General features: G+C 37.5%; 1 protein-coding gene across 2 annotated transcripts in view; it reads left to right on the top strand.

Moving 5' to 3' along the window:
* FILIP1 (filamin A interacting protein 1) overlaps nucleotides 1-26,388 on the top strand; it is a 282,762-nt gene that overhangs the window by 74,180 nt on the left and 182,194 nt on the right. Inside the window, exon 1 of one of the 2 annotated variants that reach the window (XM_060615977.3) lies at nucleotides 20,540-20,998. The exons of the other annotated variant lie outside the window; for it this stretch is intronic. The gene's annotated coding sequence lies outside the window, so the exon portion shown is untranslated. Of the gene's footprint in view, nucleotides 1-20,539; nucleotides 20,999-26,388 lie in introns of those variants that run through there. 2 annotated transcript variants of the gene reach the window in all.

Raw genomic sequence — 26,388 nt, 5'->3', positions numbered from 1 at the left:
AAGGTACCTGGAGCTTAATTCTATAGACAAACTCTGCAAAACTGATGCAAAGCACACACCTTAAAGCTATTTCACCCAAGCTGTGAGGGAGTGGGGATGTTAATACACCAACTCCTGGGAGGTCATTGGTTAATGGCTGCTCTTGAGGATATTAATTCCTTAGCACTTAAGTCTGCACCTGCATAGAGCTGGAAGAAGAGCACTGAGGCACAGGGATGCAGATAGCAGCAGTTGGAATTTCACCAGAGCACACTGAAAAGTCCCAGGAATATGGGATGGCCACTAATATGGCTTCTATGCTAGTACAATGTTCGGCTAGGGTTCAGTAAAAGATAGCTGTGGAAAAAAAATTAAATTTATCTCCTTTTAGAATATATTGTCATTGAATACTATACCCTTCCCTTCATAATATACTTTCTCTTCTGAAACAGTCTGTGTAAGGCTAAGCTCCTATAAAAAAGAGAACCCAAAGAACTCACCAAACTCCATACCCAAAAAACAAATAATCCAGTGAAGAAATGGGTAGAAAACATGAATAGACACTTCTCTAAAGAAGACATCCAGATGGCCAACAGGCACATGAAAAGATGCTCAACGTCGCTTCTCATCAGGGAAATACAAATCAAAAACCACACTCAGATATCACCTCACGCCAGTCAGAGTGGCCAAAATGAACAAATCAGGAGACTATAGATGCTGGAGTGGAGAGGATGTGGAGAAACGGGAACCCTCTTGCACTGTTGGTGGGAATGCAAACTGGTGCAGCCGCTCTGGAAAACAGTGTGGAGGTTCCTCAAAAAATTAAAAATAGACCTACCCTATGACCCAGCAATAGCACTGCTAAGAATTTACCCAAGGGATACAGGAGTGCTGAGGCATAGGGGCACTTGTACCCCAATGTTTATAGCAGCACTTTCAACAATAGCCAAATTATGGAAAGAGCCTAAATGTCCATCAACTGATGAACGGATAAAGAAGATGTGGTTTATATATACAATGGAATACTACTTGATAATGAGAAAGAATGAAATCTGGCCATTTGCAGCAACGTGGTATTATGCTAAGTGAAATAAGTCAGGCAGAGAAAGACAGATACCATATGTTTTCACTTATATGTGGATCCTGAGAAACTTAACAGAAACCCATGGGGGAGGGGAAGAAAAAAAAAGGTTGGAGAGGGAGGGAGGCAAAACATAAGAGACTCTTAAAAACTGAGAACAAACTGAGGGTTGATGGGAGGTGGGAGGGCGGGGAGTGTGGGTGATGGTATTGAGGAGGGCATCTGTTGGGATGAGCACTGGGTGTTGTATGGAAACCATTTGACAATAAATTTCATATTTAAAAAAAAAGGTTGGGAGGACAAAGAAGGCTAGAAGAGAATCAGAGAAATGATACTACCTGAAAGGATTCTCTTCATCCCTGGTGATAGTCTTTGCTCTGACATCTACTCTGTCTTACATGAATACGGCCACTTTTGACTAGTGTTTTTATGGAATATCTTTTTCCATCATTTTACTCTTTTTTTTAAGTTTATGTATTTGTTTTGAGAGAGAGACTGCGTGTGAGTGGCAGAGAGAGAGAGGGACAGAGAATCGAAGCAGGCTCTGTGCTGACAACAGACAGCCCAATGCGGGCTCAAACCTATAAACCATGAGATCATGACCTGACCCAAAGTCAGATGCTGAACCAAGTGAGCCACCCAGGCGCCCCATCATCATTTGACTCTTAAACTATCTCTGCCCCTATATTTAAAGTGAGTTTCTTGTAGCCAGTATACAGTTGAGTATCACTTTTTTGTCCAATCTGACGATCTTTGACTTTTAATTGGGGTGTTTAGGACATTCATACTTCTTTTGACTGTTGATAAATTTTGCTTGTTCAGTGCTGGGTATTTTTGTATTCCTATAAATAATCTTGAGCTTTGTTTTAAGAACATGGTTAAGCTAGGAACAATAAACTGGGAAAAGTTTTATCCTCTTAAAGAAATAAAAAATAAAATAAAAAAGAGAACCCAGGGATGCCTATGTGGCTCTGTCAGTTAAGTGTCTAACTCCTGATTGTGGTTCAAGTCATGATCTCATGGTTTGTGGGATTGAGCCCTGCATTGGGCTCCACACTGAGCATAGAGCCTGCATGGGAGTCCCTCTTTCCCTCTCTCTGCCCCTCCACCACTTGTTCTCTCTCTCTCAAAAACAATAAAATAAAACATAAAAAAAAAACAAACCCAAAATACAGTGGTTTAAAGACTAAAGAAGTTTCTTTAGGTGAGAAGTTTCTCACCTAACAGTCTAGAGTTCAGTGGGACAGATCTGTGGGACTCAGATTCAGAGATTCATGTTTCTTTTATCTTGTTGTTCCATGATCCACAACTGTAATGTCTTTGTTTATGTGGTCAAACTAGAATGTGCCATGTCTAGGTTCCAGCAGTGGGAAGGGGAAGAATAGGGACGACCTTATGTCCCTTGTCTTAGGCCCAGATTCAGAAGTGGCATGCAACATTCTCGCTCACATGGAGAGAGCTTAGTGAGGAGGCCATATCTAACTGCAAGGGACTGTGGGAAATACCAGGGTAATCAGAACTCGGCTATTACACAATTAAAGGAAAAAGGAGAATGGGTTTTTGTGGGCAGTCAGCACTATCTTTCAGAATTTGGTTGTATAGTAACTATTTTAGGCTTGATTCAGCTTTTTGTAAATCTCACTAATCACACGAAGAGAAAGGATATGAATCTGCTCACCCATTTGGTATCTTTCACTGAATTTGAGTCACAAAGCTAATGACAAAGGTGTGGATTTCACATCTCTTTTCTTTACTCAACCATATACCTAACTAGAACTATTCCTACTTTTCCTCATATACATTTGTATACTTCAGTGTCTTGATTTTTTCAGCAATCTGTGTTGGAATTGAGGCTTATCTATTTTTTAATTTTTAATTTAAATTTTGCCTTTCTTCTATCTCATACTGAATAACTCCTACTGCTTCACTGATAAAAGTGAAACGGGAACGAAGGAAAGTCACCACAGGAGTCCCACAATTTCATATGTAATAACTTTTAAAAGTTATTTTAGAAAATAAAATACGATTTCGGAAAATAAAATGTCTGAAAGTCCCTGGTATGCTCATGTATTACACAAGGGATTCTATTCTTAGAGTTATAAGAAGTAGTATGCAATCTCTAACTGTGTTAAAAAATAAATGCTGCTTTTCTTGAATCTAAACAACCCAGATGGTAGATGAGGATCTTTAAAGCTGCTGGGACCTCTGCTGCCTGTTCCCTGTGTTAAGGATGGTCCATTTTCCCATGAGTTTGCTGCTCCTCTGTAGCAGCCTGAGCAGGTGGCTGTGTAGTCAGTATGATTTAAATCTCACTATCAGGTCTCCATACATTTCTAAAGCAGAGATAAGGGAAAAGGCCTTTTGTTACCCCATCAACATACCACCATCTGGTGCACATGTGACCATCTACTATTTGCTTGGTGCTCCTTTGGAGACAGAAAAAAGGAGAGGAAGGTGGAACATGAGGTTGCTTGGAGAGATTGTTTTAGGGGAACAAAACTTTTGGTTTCTGGGTGGGGCTATTGAGAGCTCAAGAGAGGAGCTCCAGAAGTGGGGTGGGTTCTTAGGCTTGCTAGAGAGGACATCTGTGACTTTTTACCAGGCATGAGATGGAAGGTGGGAGGGACTGGTGGAGAGTGCATCTAAAGTCATAGGTTGGTCCCCACAAACATGGGTCAATGAGAGTTCCCCTACTTGCCACTGTAATGGTGGCCAGGCCTTTTCTCCCAGCAGTACACAAAATACTGCCTTATATAGCCTATATAGCTTAAAATAATTTTTACTCAAGAGGTGCCTGGGTGGCTCAGTTGGTTGAGTGTCAACTCTTGATTTTGGTTCAGGTCATAATCTCTAGGTCGTGAGATCGAGCCTTGCATCTGGCTCCACAATGAGTGTGGAGTCTGCTTAAGATTTTCTCTCTCTTGGGGAAAAAAAAAAAAGATTTTCTCTCTCTGGGGACACCTGGGTGGCTCATTCGGTTGAGCGTCTGACTTCGGCTCAGGTCATGATCTCACAGTTTGTGGGTTCGAGCCCCGCATCAGGCTCCGTGCTGGCATCTCAAAGCCTGGAGCCTGCTTCGGATCTACGTTTCCCTCTCTCTCTGCCTCTCCCTCATTCATGCTCTGCTACCCTTTCTCTCAAAAATAAATAAACATTAAAAAAATAAAAAAAGATTTTCTCTCTCTTCCTTTGCCTGTCTCTTCTACTCAAGCTCTCTCTCAAAAAAAAAAAAAAAAATTTTTTTTTTTTTTTTGGTCAGGTGATTGGCAAAACTCTGATTTAGACCCTATCATTTAGAGAAATTAATGTATGATGTATGAAAGTATGGGATTTTTGAAATTTGACTCTATAAAACTTGAGGATCTCACAGATATATTTCAATCACCTACACAATTTCTGTCCTTATAGTCATGAATATTTTGAGACTGGCTAATCTCCACTTCGTGGATGCAATGCATGCTTTTTGTATCTACATCTATCTGAATCTCTGATTTACTCAGACCCTTCTAAAAAAGTTTCTCTTCCTTATAAGCTCTTGCATTAGAGGAGAATATTTATGATTCTTTGTCCTAATCCTATTATATGTTGTTCTAATTATAATGTGTGTATTCTAATTATATATCTATCACATAAACTAGATGAAATATCTTAAAAGGAGGGACAAACATAACTTTTTACTTCTAGGTACAAGCCTTGCTCACTGCTGATACTCAGTGAGCATGTATTGCTAATGTTATCATTTATAAAGCAGACTGTCTCCTCCTTTACTTGAATTCTTAAGCCCCTTTTCAATCATATGAATAATCTCAAGAAATTTTGCAGAACTATCCAGATTTCCATACAGTTTCCTTTTGTTAAGCTCTGTCTAATCTGGATATGCAATATGGAGCTTCATTTCTGAGAATGTTTAGTTGTGCAAATTCCTGAGAAGTTACCTTGGAAATCCAAGGGTTTAAAGTTTGGGAGGACTAGCTGGAGTTGATGAGTTAACAGAAACCCTTCTAAACTTGTCAAACTCAACCCTCTCCTCTTTTCTATATAATTTATTGGGAGTATAGGATTCCTTTTTCCCCCCAGTGAGATACTGCCTCACATACTTTACTACTCTTTGAAGCACAGTTGTTCTCCAATAGTTCATTCTTAACATTTCAAAGAAGCTTCAGATGTTTTCCTTAGGTTTATTAATCATAAAGGCATTATAAAACCTTTCCAGACAAATTCCACCTGGCCTCTTCTTGTTTGGTCCATCCATAACCCTGATTACTCAGCATTTGTGTATTTTTCTGCTTATATTTAGAAACTTGCACATTGGTAAAGAGAATGTTTTTAAGTTAGGGTTATCCAAAATCAACTAAAGTAACGGTATACATAAGATGCATCGGTTGCCAACGCCTGGCACTAAATAAATAGAACAATGAACCCATTAGAATGCCCCTGTGAAACATCACGAACTTTGGGGACCTCTCAAGAATCCCTCATCAATATTGGAACACCATTTAATGCCACTCTAAAACATTAAGACTTGCAGTTTAGATTTGAGACACTTAAATGAGTAAGCAAAGCCCTAAGTGGAAACCTGATACATGATACTTTTTGGCCTTTCAGAGATAAAAATCACAGAACTATAGAATATTCAGAACAGGATCTTAGATCCAGAATCAGCTGAACTTTGACCTCTGGAGAGCTACTTATTCTGAGTATCTTACAAAAGGCATTTGTTTATTCATCTCATCAAGTCTGCATTAAGAATCTTAATTTTGAATGACATTAAATACTTCTTTGACTGTAGGCAGAAATGATGGAGAACCAACAGCCTTCAATATGTTAGTTATTTTATTTTGCAAGAACTAAACCAATGCATTTTATTTTCCACACCATCTCTTAAATCATTTTTCATTTGCAGTCTTTTACTTCTAAAGCTGAGTCTTAAGGCTCAGAGGTTGAGGATAAGAGGGCAGGCACTAGACTTCTTACCAAGACAATAGCGTTGAAAGCAAGGCTTTGTGAAGTTGAGAGTTTTGTTTTTTCCCCCAGTCTCCTTTAGCTTCAGATTTAACTTACCAAAGGGAAAGTCTGGAAAACTTGAGTCACAGAATTTTCCCATAGTGAAGAGAAGATACCTCTTCCCCTGTGGCATTTGAGCCATTTCCCTCTTTGGGCTTTCCCAGAAGAGGAGCAGGTGTGTGGGAGGCTTATTTCCATTTAGGATCTGAAAGAGACTGCCTTGTGGGCTCACTGAGACTAACATGGGACTAAACCCCAATATTCTGAACTTGATTGTGCAATGTTGCTAGGGAGAGCCCTCAAAGTTGAGCTTTCCTGGACCTCTCCTCCATCCTGTGCAGCATAAATACAACCCAGGAGTTATTGAAACTTCTGGAAGGGGAACTTGCAAAGCAGCTAGTTTGAGAGCCAGGACCTACTCTGTGTCCCAGCTTGAGACTGTCCTAGTTTACCCCAGTTGTTCCACTGTAGTTATAATATACCTTCCTGTCACTCCCACAAGTGTCTTGATTTGGATGGTAAATTTTATTGTCAGTGTAGCCCTGGAGCCTACTGAGACAGGAGCAGTTCTGAAGCAGAGCCAGGAGATGGACTGTTGGGCGAGGTGGCTGGATGTAGGAAATGTCACAGATGTGGGGAGCTTTACAGTACTGCCGGGGCTCCATTAACTAGGGAATACTCTTCAGTTTTTAGTCAGCTAAGAGACCAGGATCAAGGATGATTCCAGCAAAGGAGTTTAGCCATAAATGCCAGCAGAGCAAGCAGCAAGCAGATGGACCTGGAAATCAAGCCCATGATTGGGGAACTTCAGTGGTTCTCTGTCCACACATAAACCACATCCTTCCCCCATCCATTCCAACACCATCTTGTACGTGCATATGTGCTGGTTCACATGGGTGTTGTGGAAGGTTGAGAAATCCACATTTCTTTTCTAGACAGGTCAAAACATTACCTAAGAGACTGTTTCAAATAGTGAATGGAGCTAAGTTTTAAACAGTCTTGAGGACACTTTAATTCCCTTTCCTCTATCCAACTGATAGAGGCTTCTGAGGAAGCAATTTCAGCCAAGTTAAAGGAGTTACATTTCTCTTTGCACATCTAAGTTGCAGTAACCCAAGTAACTTTGTGACTCCACTAAAGGTATATAAAGCAGTCTAGGGCACTCATTAAACAAATGTCTAGTGGAGTCAGTCCACTTGGGTCCTAATGTCAGTTCTGCCAATTACAAGCTCTATGATCCTGTACTAGTTACCTAACTTCCCTGAGTTTCTATTTTTCCATGTATAAAATGGGAATGACAATAGTGCTTAATTCCAGGTGGTATTGAATGAGATGTATGTACTGGGTATGTAATATACCCTTAATGAATGTTACTATTACTCTAATAGTTACAGTTGTCTACTACATTGTGTAACTTATAAATACATATATTTGCATCAATCCTACTTCTACTAATAGAATTCAAGCTCCTTAAAAGCATTAGAGTTACTTTTATTTGTACCCCCCACAATACAAGTTCTCCATGTACTAAGGATTATCAGTAAATGTCCCTTCAGTGGTTGACCACAAAAGCCTCAAGTTCTTTATAATATAGTACAAGTCATTTTTTATTTTTTTTTATTTTTATTTTTTTTTAAATTTTTTTTTTTTCAACGTTTTTTATTTATTTTTGGGACAGAGAGAGACATAGCATGAACGGGGGAGGGGCAGAGAGAGAGGGAGACACAGAATCAGAAACAGGCTCCAGGCTCTGAGCCATCAGCCCAGAGCCTGACGCGGGGCTCGAACTCATGGACCATGAGATCGTGACCTGGCTGAAGTCGGACGCTTAACCGACTGCGCCACCCAGGCGCCCCACAAGTCATTTTTTATTATCTCTCTCACATTCAATATAGAATCTATCAAAAAATACTGCATTTTCTTATTCCAGGCACACTTTAAATCCAACTACTTCTCTCCGTTTCCATTGCTCAGCATTCCATTTCAAGCCACTGTAATCTTTCACCCAGATTCATGCAATTGTCTCCTCATTTGTATCCTCTTTTTCATTCTTGGTTCTCTCCAGTCTATTTGCTTTTTTTTATTTTTTATTTTTACAATGAGTGGAGTATATGTAAATAGATCATATCATTCCCTTGCTAAAACTATTTAAAGGGTTTAGAATAGGATCTAACTTTTTTAAAGTTTGTTGATTCATTTTGAGAGAGAGAGAGAGAGAGAGAGCTCACATGTGCAAGCAGGGGAGGGGCAGAGAGAGAGGAAGAGAGAGAATCCCAAGCAGGCTTCATGCTGTCAGTGCATCATGGGGCTCGATCCCGTGAACTGTGAGATCATGACCTGAGACGAAATCGAGAGCTCTGTTGCTCAACCCACTGAGAGCCACCCAGATGCCCCAATTATTTTTTTTTAACCATAACTTATGAAGTCCCAAATTAGGAGCTATAAATTCAAACTCCCATAGATACTAAATCAGAAACATAAGTGAATGAAAAAGACTGGGTTGGGATGGTAAACATGAATGGTAAACATGAGGTCACAGACCTTGTCTCGAGGAGGTAGATCCAGCTGAGGGGTGCTATGTAAGAATACAAACCCACAGCTGACAGATATTTCGAATTTTTTGAAAATCCAGAAATTATTATGTGATATCTGCTTATTTTCAACTTTGGCAACTAATGTAAGAAAACACACACACAGCTGTGAACAGAGTCCAAGCCTAAGACCTCTGTTCTACATGACTGGGCATGCATCTGTCCAGACTTCCCTCTGCCATTACCTTCTTTATGTTTCTTGAAGATTCTGTGCTCTGTTCCACATCAGAGCCTTTGGGCATGGTGTTCTCTCTACTGGATGACTCTTCCCCTCAAAAGTTTGCATAGGCTTCTTATCCTTCAGGTCTCAGTGTAGAACAGTAGCTCCTCAAATAGGCCTTCTCTTACAAGAGTCCCTAACTTAGTTCGGGTTACCTAGAAGGCAGAACCCATGACAAAGATTATGTAGTACGTTTTATTTGCTAGGTATAATCTCAGGGCTTTATGAAGAGATACAGCTGGTCATAAGGGATAGACTGCATGCATAAACTGTTAGGTATTCTGTGGGGATTACCTATTAAGGGCTTCTTATGTTAAAATTCTGGATTGGGGATTTTCAGACAACATGAGTGTACATTTGCTCATCGAGCCTACTAAAACCTGGTTTGTGGTAGTGAATTCTTAGCATAGGCCATTTTTTGCCTTTCTCTGGAGTCAGGCTGAGATGGATAAGTTTCCTTCTTATTTTCCTATGTCTGTAATTTTTTTTTTTTTTTTTTTTTTTTTTTTTAAGTCCAAGGGTCTTAGCTTTATTCAGAGGTCTCAGTTTCAGATTCTAATCTCTGGGACCTGAGGCTGCATGTCCTATTCCTACCTAGTCACCAAAATCTACTGGTTTCTGAGACTAATTGCCCTCCTCCTCCCCAGACCTCAGGGACCTCACTGTCAGTTTATACTCATTGTTCTGTTTTTGCCTTTTTGTTTTTGGCCCTTACAGCTTTTCCATAACTTCTTTCATGTTCAGCTAGGTTTCAAAAGGCATGTTGGTGGTATTTTAGCAAGAATTTCTAGGTGTTTTCTAATAGGGAGGTTTTTAGGGTTTTTGGACTTTCCAGTATTTTTGGAAACAGTAATCACACACCGAAATCATACATTTGTTGGTCTGATTTTTTCCCCCTCCCCCAAATGGCATTTCTACAAGGGCAGAAAACTTGCCTGTTTCAAGTCCTGTGCCACACAGTGTTTGATATATAATTGGTACTCATGACATATCTGAAGGAATGAATCTTGATAATGTTAATGTGGAATTAGAGATGTAACTCCGCTCTGAGTTCCAGAGAATAGTGGCTCTGTTTTACTCAGCTTTGTCTTTTTGGAGAACTTAATACACTTTCAAGAACAGAGAGGATGTCTTCTATAAGTATTTGGTGGTTAGTTTATCTTTATTGATGTAAAAAAGAATTATAAAAATTAATAGTGCCTTAAAATTAAGTTATTTTAGGGATGTTAAGATAGATACTTATAGTATCATTTTTCAAAGTTTTCCCTGAGCCCTGCAGCTACAAGTTATTTTTTCTCTGTGTATTTCTTTTTGTTTTTTTAAGGGAGTTTTTTTTTAAGGTTTATTTATTTATTTTGAAAGAGAGCACAAGCTTGAGCCAGGGAGGGGTAGAGAGAGGAGGAGAGAAAGAATCCAGGCAGGGTCCTCATTATCAGCCTAGAGCCCAATGTGGGGCTCAAACCCATGAACCATGAGATCATGAGCGGAGCCTAAATCAAGAATTGATGATGAAATGTGGGGCTTGAACCCATGAACTACAACATCATGACCTGAGCCAAAGTCAAGAGTCAACGCTTAACTGACTAAGCCACTCAGGTGTCCCACTGTATATTTCTTAGAGCTTTCTTGCTTTGTCCATTTTGCTGTGTATCTGCCTCATCTTCATTGCTAGACAAAGCTCTTGAGTGTGGTTCTTGTTTGTGTTACTCTTTTTTCATCCTGTAGTGCATGCAGGGGTTCCAACCTTGGCACTATTGACACTATGGCTGGATAATTCTTTGTTTTGGGCAGTTGTCCTGTGCTTTGGAGGATATTTAACAGCATCATTGGCCTCTACCCACTGGATGCCAGTAGAATCCTCAGTTGTGAAAACCAAGTGTCTCCAGACATTGCTCAATGTCCTTGGGGAGACAAAGGTACTCTCCGTTGAGAACGATTGCTTCTGAATGCCTTACACAGAGCACATGCTCCCTGTTTATTACTGAAATTCTATAGCAAATTTTGATTGAATCCCACAAAGGCAAACATAGGATTCGTATTTTCTTGAGGAAAGTGGTCTAGTGTCTTGGACTAGCTAGTGGACTAGCCTTCTTGTTTGCAGGTCTGGCTCACCACTAGGATGAGTTATGCTCCTGTCACCACTCACTGTCACCTCCCTCCTCAAAGCCTTGTTTTTATACCTATGTATTTGTACCTGAAAACATTTGGAGGTTTATAGTTTTGGTGAGTAGCTTATGTCCATTGCTTCCATAATGCTGTATTCATTTTCTGATAAATGCTGTCAGTCACATTTACATTGAACTGCACTTGCTTTACAGATGACAGAATTTCTAAAATGTACCCAGACCCAGAAGATTAGGATACTATTTATTGGCATAAATGAGCAAAATTAGGCTCTGGAACCATAACATTGTTTCCCCTTTAGCAAGACTACCACTATTGTAATCAGCATTTTTGAAAATAAACTTTCCTGCTTTCCTATTTTTGCAATTTTTACAGTGCTTTTAATAGTTTAGGATTATGTATAAAAACCTAAGCAATAAATTATGTTTTGTAAAAAAAAAAAAGATGTTTATATTTGAAACAAAGGTTATAACCAGTAACACATTTTTAGGTAATAGAAATAATTTTAAGCAATAAAAATAATTTTAGATAATTAATTTTAGCTGGCAGTGGGCCCCACGAATGCCTGTTGCCTTTTCTTTTTTCTCACACTTCATTCCCACTCTGTGACACTGGCTCCCCATCTTCTTATGTACAGTGACTGGCAGTTGCCGAGGTGGCGGTGGCGGTGGTGGGAGGTCCAGAATGGTGGTGGGGTGTGTAGATTAAACTCCATTATCTGTATTTGACAATTGAAGAAATAGGCTCAGAGAGATGAAGTCATTTTTAAAAATTATCTTGCTAGTTGAGGTCAGAGAAAAGTCTCTTTTTTCCCAGGGCTCTTTCTGCTATAAGACATATTCAGATAGTGATGTTGTATTTCAGATATTGCTGTGGGAGTGCAAAAAGTGTTTCTCCATCCCTTATCACTTAAAGTCAACAACAGCACAATGGCTGGACACTTTCCTCAGGTAAGCCCTAAAGGTGAAAACATTTCCCCTTTTCTGCACTATGCAGAATGTCTGCACTCTGCAGAATTTCCAGGAAGAACCCAAACACAATCTATGGCTCAGAGGGAAAATGCCAGAGGAGAAAGTTATAGAAGCAAGCATAGTGATGTAATGTTATGAAGAATTAAAACATTTGCAAAGATGAAAGAGTAGAAAAAGCATGGAGAGCAGAGCAACCCTCGTTCATTTTGAATAATCATGAAAAGATGACCTTTTTCTTTTTCTTGTGAGCAAATATTAAGAGGAATTTAATAAATGAAACTGAATGCCAGACTCACACCAGACAAAATTCAGCTGTGTTTGTTTAATTATTACATTATCTTGAGGCAAATTCACTGAACTCCTGAATAATAACAGGAAAGGGAAATCATGCCAAACACAGGTCTGTATGTTTCTACCTCCACAAAATATTGGAAAACCACTCCAGTGAAAAATAATTTTAAATAATCTTATTTTCCTACTACAAAAACAAAATGTCAATTAAAAATTTTAGAAAATATATGGATGATAACCATGTAAGTATTATGGTATGTATTACAGATATAAATATACACTTACATGTATATACATATATGTGTGTATTTATATATTTCTGTAGAAATACATATGCATAGTATGTGAGGAAATACCTATATCTATATTTATTTACCTGTTTCTATATCCCCATTGAAATAATACTAATTCATTAATGCTATTTATTGACTACTCTCTTCACTTAACTTTCAGTGAGCTTCTTTCAAGTCATTAAATAATTTAATATTCTGTAATGTTATTAAAAACATTTTTTTAATCTTTATTTATTTTTGAGAGAGAGAGAAAGAGACAGAGTGTGAGTGGGAGAGGGGCAGAGAGCGAGTGGGAGACACAGAATCTGAAGCAGGCTCCTGGCTCTCAGCTGTCAGCACAGAGCCTGATACGGGGCTCAAACTCATGTACCATGAGATCATGACCTGAGCCAAAGTCGGATGCTTAACCAACTGGGCCACCCAGGTGCCCCTGTAATGTTATTTTTAATGGCTAAAGAGTCAATAAGGATACTGTGATTGTCTTAAAGAGTTCAATTTATTTTTTAAAAAATTACTGCTTTGTAATTTTCATTCACCTTTTTATTCTTTTGCTCTACCTAATGATTCCAATTTCTACATTCATTTTATACTCGCTGAACACTAGGCTTTTGAAAAAATTTTCTTCATCGTTTCCTCATATGGTTAAATTACCTCATGGTCCTGAAGATGGGTGACCAAAAGGAAAGCTTTGAGGCACAGAAATTTTAGATTATTTCATTATTTCATTATTTAGATATTCATTTTCCTGTCCCTGATTACAATGTTTCAGCTCTCCCAGGAAGTGAGTGATGACCCATTTTCAGATGAAAGAAGTAAAGAATGCAAATATTAAGCACACAAGGCCTGCTCAGCTGTAAAATGGATATTAAATTCAAGTATTTCTGAGCATTTCTCACCCTGAACTTTTCACCCTGAGTGTTGAACCCTTGTGATCACATTTCCTCTTACTAACTGCTTGTTAGCTGTTGGCCCACAGCTTTTGCTGCCCAGACATCTTTATTTCTTGATATTTTTCTCTTTCATTATCAGATAGAATAACATGTTGATGAGTTTTGCTGATAAAAGCAAGAATGAAGCCTATTCTCCCTGTGGTTTTTAAGAGTAATTTGCTTCAGGCAGTCCTTCCTAGTTTCCTTACTTTTTTTTCTTAATCCACTAATATATATATATATATATATATATATATATATATATTTATTTATTTATTTTGAGAGAGACAGAGAGAGAGAGTGCATGTGTGCTCAGGGGAGGGGCAGAGAGAGAGGGAGATAGAATCCCAAGCAGGCTCCCTTGCTGTCAGCGCAGAGCTCCATGTGGGGCTCAAACCCACAAACTGTGAGATCATGGCCTGAGCTAAAATCAAGAGTTGAACTCTTAACCAACTGAGCCACCCAGGTGCCCCTTCACCTGGGTGATTTCCATGTAAAGACTTGATTGGATTCGGGGCGCCTGGGTGGCGCAGTCGGTTAAGCGTCCGACTTCAGCCAGGTCACGATCTCGCGGTCCGTGAGTTCGAGCCCCGCGTCAGGCTCTGGGCTGATGGCTCGGAGCCTGGAGCCTGTTTCCAATTCTGTGTCTCCCTCTCTCTCTGCCCCTCCCCCGTTCATGCTCTGTCTCTCTCTGTCCCAAAAATAAATAAAAAAAAAAAAAAAAAAACGTTGAAAAAAAAAAAGACTTGATTGGATTCAAAGAATTCAGTTTTTATAGATATTTTAAGATGACAGCCATATTAATATTCATAATTAAAATAATAAGTAACATTTATAGTAAGCACTATTTTGAAGAAATTGTATGAAAGTAGAGAGAATAGTGTAGTGACCACCTATTACCCAGCTTCAATAGCTGTCAACCTATGGGCAATCTTGTTTCATTATTCTCTTGACCACTTCCCTTCCTTTCCTCACACTGGATTGTTTTCATGTAAATCCAAGACACTATATTATTTCATCTGTAAATATTTCAACAGGTAAGGGCTCTTAGATATTGTGTATTTTAAATAATGTTTAATTGTATACTTTTTATTAAATTATAACACAAAATTTTTTTTAATTAAATTATAACAGACAAAAATTCTAGCAAGAAATAGAATGTTACCAATGCCACAGAAGCCTTACTTGTGCCCATTTCCAGTTGTGTCCCCACCTTCCAAGGGTAACTGCTATTCTAACTTCTAACACCATAGATTTATTTTGCCTGTTCTTGAACTTGGTGTGTATGCATTCACATAATGTATTGCTTTGGGTCTGGTTTCTTACATTTGACATTTTGTTTGAGAGATTTATCCATATTGTTACATATAGTTGTAGACTGTTCATTCTCCTTGCTGTTTAGCATGCCATTATCTGACTATATCATAATGTACCCATTCAATTGTAGAAAGCACTCAGAGAAAGTTTCTAGTGTTCAGCTATTATAAATAGTCTTAAATTCTTTTATTACTCTTACAGAAGAGGTAGTCTTAGGTGAAATAAACTAATTTTCTAAGTTCACACAGGTAATAAGTAATGGAGTCTGAATTCAAACTAGTTTTGCCTGACTCCAGAATCAGAGGTCTTAACCACTGTGTTTTCAAGGCAGCCTGTTTTGTAGAGTTAACTGTAGTTTATCTATATAGTGTATACATACAAACCCATAAGCTCTGTGGAAAAGGTGCTTTATTCTTCATAGTTCTCTGCCCAATCATTGGTTTCCCAATTCAGAGTCTATTTTTTGAAGACTTGAAGAAAATTGTCTAGTCGTCTATTACAACTAAGAATTAAAGCATTGAACATGAGTGAAGAATGACTCTGGAATAGGAAGGAAGAAGGAAATACACTCAGGATAATGTTAGCTGACTCTGTTGTAAAGTAGGATGCTTGCGATCTTTCAACGTCTGCAGAATATGGTCCTATAATAACTTTCAGAATTAAATTCTGTTCACCCAATTTCAAGCACATAAACAGGAAGTGAGGATTTTAATGTCTAATACAAGCATGTAAATGCTTCCTTTGCTCATGTAAATGCAAAAATATAACTATCTTTTAACTTCCTAAAAACCTAGTCTTGGCTCTCTTTTCTCTGAAGCTGTTGGGAAAATAAATGATTTAATTGAATATTTTATGAATAAATGTAGGTGTGACACAGTATTGGTTTTATAAATGAACAGAACAACGTAGTTATTTTATTATGACTATGTGTAGATATTACAAAGTAATAGCACTATTTCTTTTAAAGTTTTATAAGATCTAAATAGAAGCATATCTATATTAATAGAAAATGCAAGTATTTTTAAATTGTAGAACTTGACTATAGCAAGTATAAAACAATATCATTCTTTTTTTTTTTCTTTGTTCTCAGCTGGAAATTTATTTTTTTTTCTAATATATGAAATTTATTGTCAAATTGGTTTCCATACAACACCCAGTGCTCATCCCAAAAGGTGCCCTCCTCAATACCCATCACCCACCCTCTCCTCCCTCCCACCCCCCATCAACCCTCAGTTTGTTCTCAGTTTTTAACAGTCTCTTATGCTTTGGCTCTCTCCCACTCTAACCTCTTTTTTTTTTTTTTCCTTCCCCTCCCCCATGGGTTTCTGTAACGTTTCTCAGGATCCACATAAGAGTGAAACCATATGGTATCTGTCTTTCTCTGTATGGCTTATTTCACTTAGCATCACACTCTCCAGTTCCATCCACGTTGCTACAAAAGGTCATTTTTTCTCATTGCCACGTAGTATTCCATTGTGTATATAAACCACAATTTCTTTATCCATTCATCAGTTGATGGACATTTAGGCTCTTTCCATAATTTGGCTAATAAAACAATATCATTCTGATATCAAAGAGCTAGTTAATGTATGAGGATTCCTCCTGCCATCACCCATATTGTGTTTCTAAAAAAAATTTTTATTTTTGAGAGAGTGCAAGTGGGGGAGGGGCGGAGAGACAGTGACAGAGGATCCAAAGTAGGTTCTGCACCGACAGCAGTGAGCCTGATGTGGGGCTTGAACTTACGAACCATGAGATTGTGATCTGAACCGAAGTTGGACGCTCAACCAACTGAGCCACCCAGGTGCCACCCCTCATCCCCGCATATTATCTTATGTTTTTTCTTACTGTTGGTTACATCTTTGAGAAGTTTTGGTTGTGAATGCATAGCTCGTAAACATTTAAAAATTGCTTATCAAATGATAGTCCAAAATTATATTCTTAGAATGTAATTTTAGAATTTCATTAGGCAGTGAACTCATTCATCATAGAACATCATGCATTGTTTGTTTTAGAGAGAATACTGAACAGCTCATATCCTTTGCTTAAAAATAGACAAGCAATTTTTTGCTTTTTTTTTTCTCAAAGCAATTATCTTCTTTTCAGTCCAATTTTCTCTTCTCTGGTATTCAACAGGACTTCAGTTCCAATGAGCTTTCATTTTACTCTGCTGATCATGTAGTTATGCCATTTTTTTTTTCTATCTGCCTCAGAGCTGTAGAATTTTAAATATATTTTTTTGGCCAGAAGCATATTTATTCAGGTATAGCAAAGCCTGTATCTTTTGACTCTCAGTGATTGCCAAGAATAGGATACTCGGACTACTAAATGTAAGGAGGCAGTTACGTAGTTAGGAACACAAATTTTTGGAACCAGCTCTCTGGTTCAAATTCTGATTCTGCTACTTATTTGCATGCAACCTTGATCAGGTTACTTAATATCTCTATGCCTCAGTTTTCTTGCCTGTAAAATGGGGGATAATAATACCTGACTTAGTGGGTTATTGTGAGAAGTAATGGGTTATTATATATATGTTAACCCCTTATAACTGTGCTTGGCACATATTAAGTGTTACATAAGCATTTTTATTATTATCCTGACATCTATTAACTTTCCCTTGAAATTTTAACAAAATTCAAAATAATTCACAATCTATGAATTTCTTTCTACAGTTTTTATATGCAGGTAATAATGACCCAACTGTGTCCAGAGAACCTAGAAATATTTTCCATAAGTTTTGGATAATATGCTCTAAGTTTTCTTCATCTTCATATGTTCATTTTCTCATTCAATCATTCCTATTTATTGAACACTTATTGTGGTGCTTGAGTAGTCAGTAAAGAACAAACAAGAAACATTTTCTACTACCTGGGAGCTTATATTCAAGTCTTATATCCAGGCAATAAATGTCAACAGAGATGTTTGTTTGAAAACTCCCCTCATAACTCCCCACCCCTGAACTTCATTTTGAAGCAAATGTTAAACTGATTAATTTTTTACTTAAAAAAAAAATCACTGTGCCTCTTTAAATGCACCAATGCAGTAAACTTTGGTTTTAGAAATTGATGTAGAGATAATGTGCCAACTCTCTTAATTCATTTGCTTTTTTCTCATTGATATTATTAACCTCTCTTCATGTTAAAAAGTTTTATCATGACTCATTCTTGAAGTTGGGAAATTCAGCTATAGTTGTAAGCATCAGATGTTCTTAGAATGCTCACACTTAAGACTGTGGGAAAAAGGTGCAGCTGAACGGTAATATATTAACAATATGTGTTGAAAAATCAGTTCCTTGTTGACTGTATACAAAACACAAATTTCTAATAGCTCTTAATGGCACTACTTCCTCTGTGGATTATGTAGGAAATTCTTTTGTCTGAATAATTGTTCCCTGAGGAAAGCTTTCAAAATAATTTCACTTTATAAAGAGGGATAGAGAATCCAAGTGTATATATGTGTGCACATGTGCATGGGTGAGATAGAGAAAGAGAGGCTGATTATTGTGGAATACTGAGTTAAACAAGCACATGTGCCAGTATAATTAAAGAACATAATTTGAAGGTAACAACAGTATCTAATTATATAAAATACTCTGTATGCTGTTGCTTGTGATCACATTGTTTAAAATAAACTAATGGCAATAATGGACTGCTAATCCAAGTGTTATAGAAAACAATGGTGGGAGGACTAGATTTTCACTAAAGAAAAAAAACAAAACAAAACACTGAGAACCCTAATTGTCTGGATAGTTAGAGAGGAAATAGCTTTCATGCTCATGATGGAATTATCTAGACCCATAAAGGTAAAGTGGGCTATTTCCTCTCAGTTATCTTGGCTTGAGCTGTAAGTTCTCTACTGCTATAATGTGAACTTAAAAAAAAAATTTTAATGTTTATTTTTGAGAGAGACAAAGCGTGAGCAGGGGAAGGGCAGAGGAGAGAGGGAGACACAGAATCTGAAGCAGGTTTCAGGCTCTGAGCTGTCAGCACAGAACCTGACACGGGGCTCAGAACTCACAGACCATGAGATCATGACCTGAGCTGAAGTTGGACACTTAACTGACTGAGCCACCCAGGTGCCCCTAATGTGGACTTTTAGTAAGAGTGAAATGATACATTCCTGGAGTCCTCTGCAGTGAAATGGTTCTCAACCTGGTGGGCTATGTTGTGTGCGGTATGTACATTTTCAAAACAATAATCTCTCCACACCCCTTTGTAATTTTTAAAAGTTCTCGTGGTGATTCTGAACCATGTTCTAGCCCAGTCACATACTTCTACCTCCTATCAGAATCCACTTTTTAGGAACTGTGAATAGATTGTTTCTAAAAGATCCATTAGTGTTCTAGAAGAGTCAATTAATTTCACATAAGAACACTTCCATCTTAATAGAAGCCTTTTTAAAAAATCAAGCTTGGCCTAGACCCAGAAAGACTAAGAATCCAAACAAATGCAATTTTATATGTGAATAGTAGTAAGTAAATTAAGAGGAAAGGATGAATACTGTTAGTATGGTGGCTGGGATGGGAAGAATGAAGATGTTTTCTAATGGGTTGAGGTATTGGGGGGGGGTCAGTGAATCTTGGAGGTGAGGGTAATTGTTTTAAAAAGGAGGACACACACACACACACCCCTCTTGTGAAAAGTGGTAGCCTTTCCCAGAGAGACATTAGGGTTATCAAGCACATTGAGCACTTCTCACAAATTTACAATGCTCAAAATATTAAATCCATGCCTTTACATGTCTCCTTGGTCTAGTTTCAGTTTGCATGTCAAAAAAAGAGTATCATTAGACTGATAAACTGATATCAGGAAAGGGACCAACCTTTATAATGGTGTTAGTGAGGTTTCTGTCAGGGCAGTATTCTAGTGTGTTAACAAATAATGGCGTGTGTGTGTGTGTGTGTGTGTGTCCCTTCCTACTTTACCTGTGCTAAAGGGATCTCTCTCAGTGCCTCTTACATATGTAATAAATAGTCCCCAAAACTAGTTTAGCACACTTTTTTTCAAATAAGTCTAAATCTTGGCAGATTAATACTATTTTAGGATATAAGAATAAAATATCTTCAGACATTCTTCATGTGAGAGTGCAGAGTAGAAGTGACCCTTCTCTGGTTTTGGAGACTGTAGGGTTAATGATGAGGCAAGTCTGTCAACAGCTAGAGGTGTTTCAAGCCCTGGTTTTCCTGGAGGGTTCTCCATTTCTTACTTTGAATGAATGACCTGAGTGAGAATGCTAAGATTTTCCTTCTTAACCTTATTCCTTTCAAAAACATAGTATTACAGACATTCCTTTATGTTAACCTTATTTTAATAACATTCAGGTATTTAAACTGATCAAGTCTGATATGACAGGGTAGGTCATCTAGCTATGAAAGTAAAACACCAGTATAAAACACTGTCTGGAACGATCACTTTCTGTGAAATTTCCCAACAGTTGTGATACATTTTAAAAAGGCTTTTTAAATTTAAGAACATTTATCTGAGAATGCCTAATTGAGAAAAGTACTGCACATTGGTAAATTGCTCTGCTCAAGACAACTGCTGCTATTTCTTCATCATATTTAAAGTGTCAAATCACAATTTGTATTTAAGAGCTTCAAATAATAATTACCTCTGTGTAATGAGCAGAAGTCCTTAAAAGGGTCTGCCGGTTTCCCTGAAATCTTTTACAGGGTGAGCAGAGCTATATCCACTGATAACCCAGCTGCCGAGGAACTGAGTAAAGCCGGCTCCAAACTTCTCAGCTGTTGACAGGCTTGACTTGCTGAGAACACTGGTTAAATATAGCACGCGCGAGCTCAGCTCCTCAACAAAGTCATTGCTCCGACAGTGTTGTGAAGGGAGCAGAAGACGAGAAATCTAATCTCAGAACCCAACAACACCTAGCAACAGTTGAAAAAACTTTTAAACAAAAGTCTGGGTGGGAGATATACAACAGCCTCCAATTTCTGCTGATCGGGATTTCAGGGAGAAGAAGCTGCTTTCTTTCCCCTTCTCTCTACTCAGTTTCCTGCATGACTTCAGCTATTGGCCAGTCCTAGGAAAGAAAGTGGGAAAAGCTTTTCCTCTGTATTCTTTTGGGTTGGATAGTTTTCCAGGACTCCAGTCTCTCTTGGGCTGTGGGACAAGCCACTGGGTTCTTCAAAGGATAAACTACCTCCATAAAGGACATACTCTTGGTTAAACAAGCTGCCGTCAGGTAAGACCAAAATAAATAGCTATTTACTGTCTTAAGAAATTTCTGCTTCTACAAGAAGTGTTTTGTCTCAGATTCTGTGTTGTCAGTTTCCTTTGATTCTTACTGTTTCCACTGTGTGATAACACATTTAAGGAATTATCATAATTATTGTAAATTATTTTTAAAGAATCAGTACTGCCATCTCTCTCAGAATTATGCCAATTCCTTTTTAAACACAAAGATTGTTATAATGTTTTAATAGCCATCACAATATTTCTGCCAAGTTATCATTCTTTGGCAGGTAACAGAAATATGGCAAAGGACAAGTTCACAGCTCCTTTCACAGTTAAGACGGCTAAACAGTGGAAGAGATCTTTTCCCTAGGAGCAAAATAACGTTCATTTACTGAAACTAGCTGAGCAGCTTGTGTGGTAAATGAGAGGAGAGTCCTGTATGGTGTTTGTATTGCTATACTTAAGACGCCCTGCTATCTGCTTTTCCCTTTGCTTGATTCTCTGATTACACTGGTACACCTTGTGCTGGTTCTGACCTGGTTACGTTACAGTCACCCCAAATGCTTCTGACTAGGCACAAAATATGGCTGCTGTAAAGTCACTACTTTTGCAGTTGTTGAATATAAACCATTCAGGAGAATGTTTTTTTTTGTGTGTGTGTGATTTGGAAAATGATAAACTGAGTAATTGCTTGTGTATAGATAAAACAGATTCTGGTTTCTAAAATGGAAATTGAATTTATTAGAAAAAAACTCTTTCTAACATTGTATATGTGTGTACATGAGTGTATTTACTATCATGCGAAGGAAATCCTCCTTTTATCTGTTGGTATATTGTCTCCCCCTCCATGAGTTGCCATGCGATTTTATCAGAAATGCTTAGAGTGATCAATTTCACATTGATTCTGACAAAAGTTGTGGCTGAATGTTGGGATATGGTTATTGAGACGTGGTGTCTATAACTGGGCTAGATTTACATAAGAAATTTTGTTCCTTTAAGTGAACATGATAATTTGGATGAATGTTCTAAATCTAAGGATAATATAAAACATACAGATGCACATTTTGAAAGGGAATTATTTGAGTCTATATTGTTAACTTAAACAAAGAATTTACCCAAGACCAGTTTTGAGCAGGTTGTTTATTGACATTAAGAATGTATCAACCTTTCAGTAAGTGTTCCTATGTTAAGAAAAATTCATTAAAGCTCATATATTGAATATGCAGGTAAATGAAATAGTATATACATTTCAGTATGTCCAATGCTTCATAATTCTGATTGCATGATTAGTTTATGAAGTAAATGAAGCTAGTCATATATAATGAATGTATACAAGTAATAGTGCAAAATGCATTCTGGTAACCTTGGTATCAGAGAATGAAGCTCCTGGTGCTTTAGTGGAGATGAAGTATCTTCGTCTTGAAAAAATTTTGAAAAGTCAGAACAAAATGCTTTACATTTTTCTTGTTTTTATCTTGGGAAGGGTCACATTGTTGGCTTACAAATGTATGTGTAAAGCCAAACTCTGCCATTAGTTCTAGGCATGTAATTTCTTTTGGAGTTAATGGAACACTGTGCAGATAACTGAGTACAGCATTTGGCCCTGAGTGAAATCTATTCTTCAGAATGAATCAATTTCTGAGAATCATTGTCTTCATGGCTGTAAATTTACTCATGAGAATAAAAAATAGCTGAGGTTAGACCATGTGCTTCCCTCCAGTATATGAACAATGAAACCCTCCATGAACCGTGCGGATTCTGTTCTCCTGTTCACTCAAATTCACGTTTCTATGTTATTTTGCAAACTACCCTTTCCCCTTTACCATAAGCGTTGTTAGATTCCATTATTGTATCTCCTACCACACTAAGACCTCTTCCCTTTACTCTCAGTCTGGATTATAACAATGCTGGCCCCCCTACCACCCCTCCTTGCCATCCAAACCATTTTGCCAATGACCACAGGGTTAATTTTCCTAAAACATTGCTCTACTTGTTTCTCTATTCTTCAGTTATCTTCTGGGACTCCTGGTTGCTGCCAAACACCTAGGCTGGGTATTTTGAAAACCTTCCATCATCTGGCATGTACTTAACTTTTCCAGTTTCACCTCCCATTACTCAACAAGTGTCCTTCTGCTTCAGATATTTCAGATTTGGAGCCATTCTCCAAATACATACACAGTGTGCATTTCAGTGCTACATCCCTGCCTGTTTCATTCCCCCTGCTTGGAATACCTATCCTGCATTTTCCTGTAGATACCTTGTCCACTCTTTAAAGCCCAGATCAGTGTCTTCTACTTTCACAATGAATCCCTGACCATGCCTTTTAGGAGTGATTCCTTTTTAGTTTAGACAGTTTGGTGCTCTGTTAGAATTAAGGAACGTTGGGACACGGTTTGTGTATGTAAATTCAGAACAATTTGATGAAGCAATTGGGTGCAAAGTGTTGTCCTAAGCATTGCTTGGTTTTGGAGCTTTTTATCCCCATGCACACTGTGGATGTTCTATCAACTTTTTTGGCTCTAGATTTCTGATGATGAATACATGACAAAGTATAAATAGGTATAAAATCAAGAAAAGCCACTTACAGTGCAGTTAATAACTTTTTATCTCAAAAATTTCTCAAGGCAAGTCTTCATAGTTTTTTTTTTTTTTTAATTTTTTTTTTCAACGTTTTTTATTTATTTTTGGGACAGAGAGAGACAGAGCATGAACGGGGAAGGGGCAGAGATAGAGGGAGACACAGAATCGGAAACAGGCTCCAGGCTCCGAGCCATCAGCCCAGAGCCTGACGCGGGGCTCGAACTCACGGACCGCGAGATCGTGACCTGGCTGAAGTCGGACGCTTAACCGACTGCGCCATCCAGGCGCCCCAGGTCTTCATAGTTTTATTATGCACAGAGAAGTTACAAGTAATTCTAACTATGCTCATGTACCTGATTGTGGAGATGATGTACCTCTTGAGAATAAAATAGAAAGAACTATATATAAAGACTGTGAATATATATATGCTTGTCCTATGTATGCATCTACCCACCTAAATGCTATAACTCATAACTTTTATCATCTTTTGGTACCAGATTCAATTTATAACCACCTTTGGTACTGTTCATTCAAGTCATGGTATTTTGTGGATCGTCATGGATAACAATCTGGCTTGGAACATTAAAATATTTAAATATCATGTTGTGATCCCTTTTTTCTTTTTTTGCCTAGATAGTTAAAAATAGAGACATTTTTCAGATTTATTTTTAATCACTAGTGAAGACCATAAGTAAGGCACTGTATGAGATAAAACATGAATTATGATTTTGAAGCAATTTTTTCTGTGTCCACCAAAAGAAAGGCATTCTCTTTATACTTTCAGATAGCCAAGGAAGTTAAATTTACTCTTCTACATGTGTTTAGCAAGAATCATTATAGGATTTTACCAATGAAATTTGTGAAATATTTAATATATTCATTTAGCAATGGTTTTCCTATGGTTATTTTTTAAATTTATTTTGTTAGAAGTGAAACTTGGTGGCAAAATACACATTCTAAACTAATGCTGATGATGTGTTTCTTGTTTGGAAGATGAACATGTCTTTGTAAAACAGGCGCCTTAAGAAATAGGGTTTTACAGAGCTTGCTTAATCCATATTTTTACTTATTTGTCTCATGTAATTTCTCTATACATGAGGATTTTAGAAAATCAGCAGCTTGAGAAGTGAGGGGAAAGCTTAGGTTGAGATCTATTTTAGCAGGAAGATTTCAGAGAGAACACTGGTAACGCCTTGTTAGAAATATGACATGTAAAAGACTGCAACATAAATTTGTTTATACATTAATTATTTTATTTTATTTATTTAAAAAATTAAAAAAAATATTTATTTATTTTTGAGAGAGACAGAGACAGAACTTGAGAGGGGGAGGGGCAGAGAGAAAGGGAGACATAGAATCCAAAGCATGCTCCAGGCTCTGAGCTGTCAGCACAGAGCCCGATGCGGGGCTCAAACCCATGGACAGTGAGATCATGACCTGAACCGAAGTCAGATGCCCAACCAACTGAGCCACCCAGGCACACCTAATTATTTTAAATATATATAGCAATTGGAAGATAAGCTAATAAAATAAATTTTGTTTCCTTAAATGTGAACTGAAAATACAACAAGGATATTGGTATGAAGGAGGAGGTAAGGAAGGCTAGTAGCACAGACAAGTCAAATGGCCTGGATTCAGATCTTCACTCACTACAACCCTGGGCAATTATTCTCTGTGCCTCAGTTTCCTCATCTGTAAAATGAGGATAATAATACTATCTTCCTCCTAGAGTTGTTTTGAAGATTAAATGAGTTAATAAAAGTTAGTTGCCTGGTAGACTTCTCAATGAATTTAAGCTATTATTGCTTTATTATCACATCTTAAACGTAGTTATCTGTTTATTTTAATCTTCGTTGCATACAAAATCCTTAGATATAGATATTCTGTGAACTCAAGTTCATAGATCATAGGAAAGGCAGAAGAATGTATTGTTTAAATTTGGAATCTTGTTTGGGACATACTTTGCTGCTGGGTACTCTAAGCAGACATAGTTTGAACGCCGGCCAATAATTTAGTATGGAATTTATGTTTCAAACCCTCTCTTATCTCAGCAGTCTGCTGTCTTATAGAATCATTACTAAAAAGGCTAAAAAATCACCCACAGCATAGACTCTTCTACGGTTTCTAAATTTGCACTTGGAGATAAAGTATGTTTATACATAGTGCTTGGGTGCCTCTTTTATAGCCTACAACACTGGGTAACGTATGGCAATGAAGACTTCCTCCTCCATAGAAAATATACTAATAAATTTATCACTCTTTATTTCTTCACTTAGATGTTTTGTTTTGTTTTACCAACCTAGTAACAGATAAAAATGAGAAGACCAAAAAAGGTCATCTCACGCTAGCTTTAACCTTACCAAATGGAAATGAATTCTTGCTATTCATTGTCCTTAATCCTATTCATTCTTAAACATGACAAGAAAGTATATTCCAAGGCAAACAAACAAAAAAAAACCCTCATATCATAAAGATGTGTGTGTATATTATAAGGTACTTATATTCTGTATATTTAATTTAGCAAAAATATTTGAAACACTCTTATAAACAGGGAAGTTTCTTAGTAGCTTTAGCTCCAACAAACCTTATGCCGGGTAGTTATGGTTTCAACCCGACCATTTACTTTATTTTTCCCAATTGAAAGGATAAGTTTCTAAAACATAAGGCAAACTGAGTTTTAGAATTGTCATTCTCTAATTAAAACCTTGCTATAGAAATAAAGTAGGAAGAAAAGAAAAGAAATAGGAACTTTTCCTGGCTTTACAGAATACATTATTAAGACTTGAGGGCAAAAATATAAGAACCTCAGGAAAATAC

Source organism: Panthera onca, chromosome B2 (assembly GCF_046562875.1).
Source record: "Panthera onca isolate mPanOnc1 chromosome B2, mPanOnc1 haplotype 2, whole genome shotgun sequence".
Classification (NCBI taxonomy): domain Eukaryota; kingdom Metazoa; phylum Chordata; class Mammalia; order Carnivora; family Felidae; genus Panthera; species Panthera onca.
This window is presented reverse-complemented; position numbering and strand designations above follow the sequence as displayed.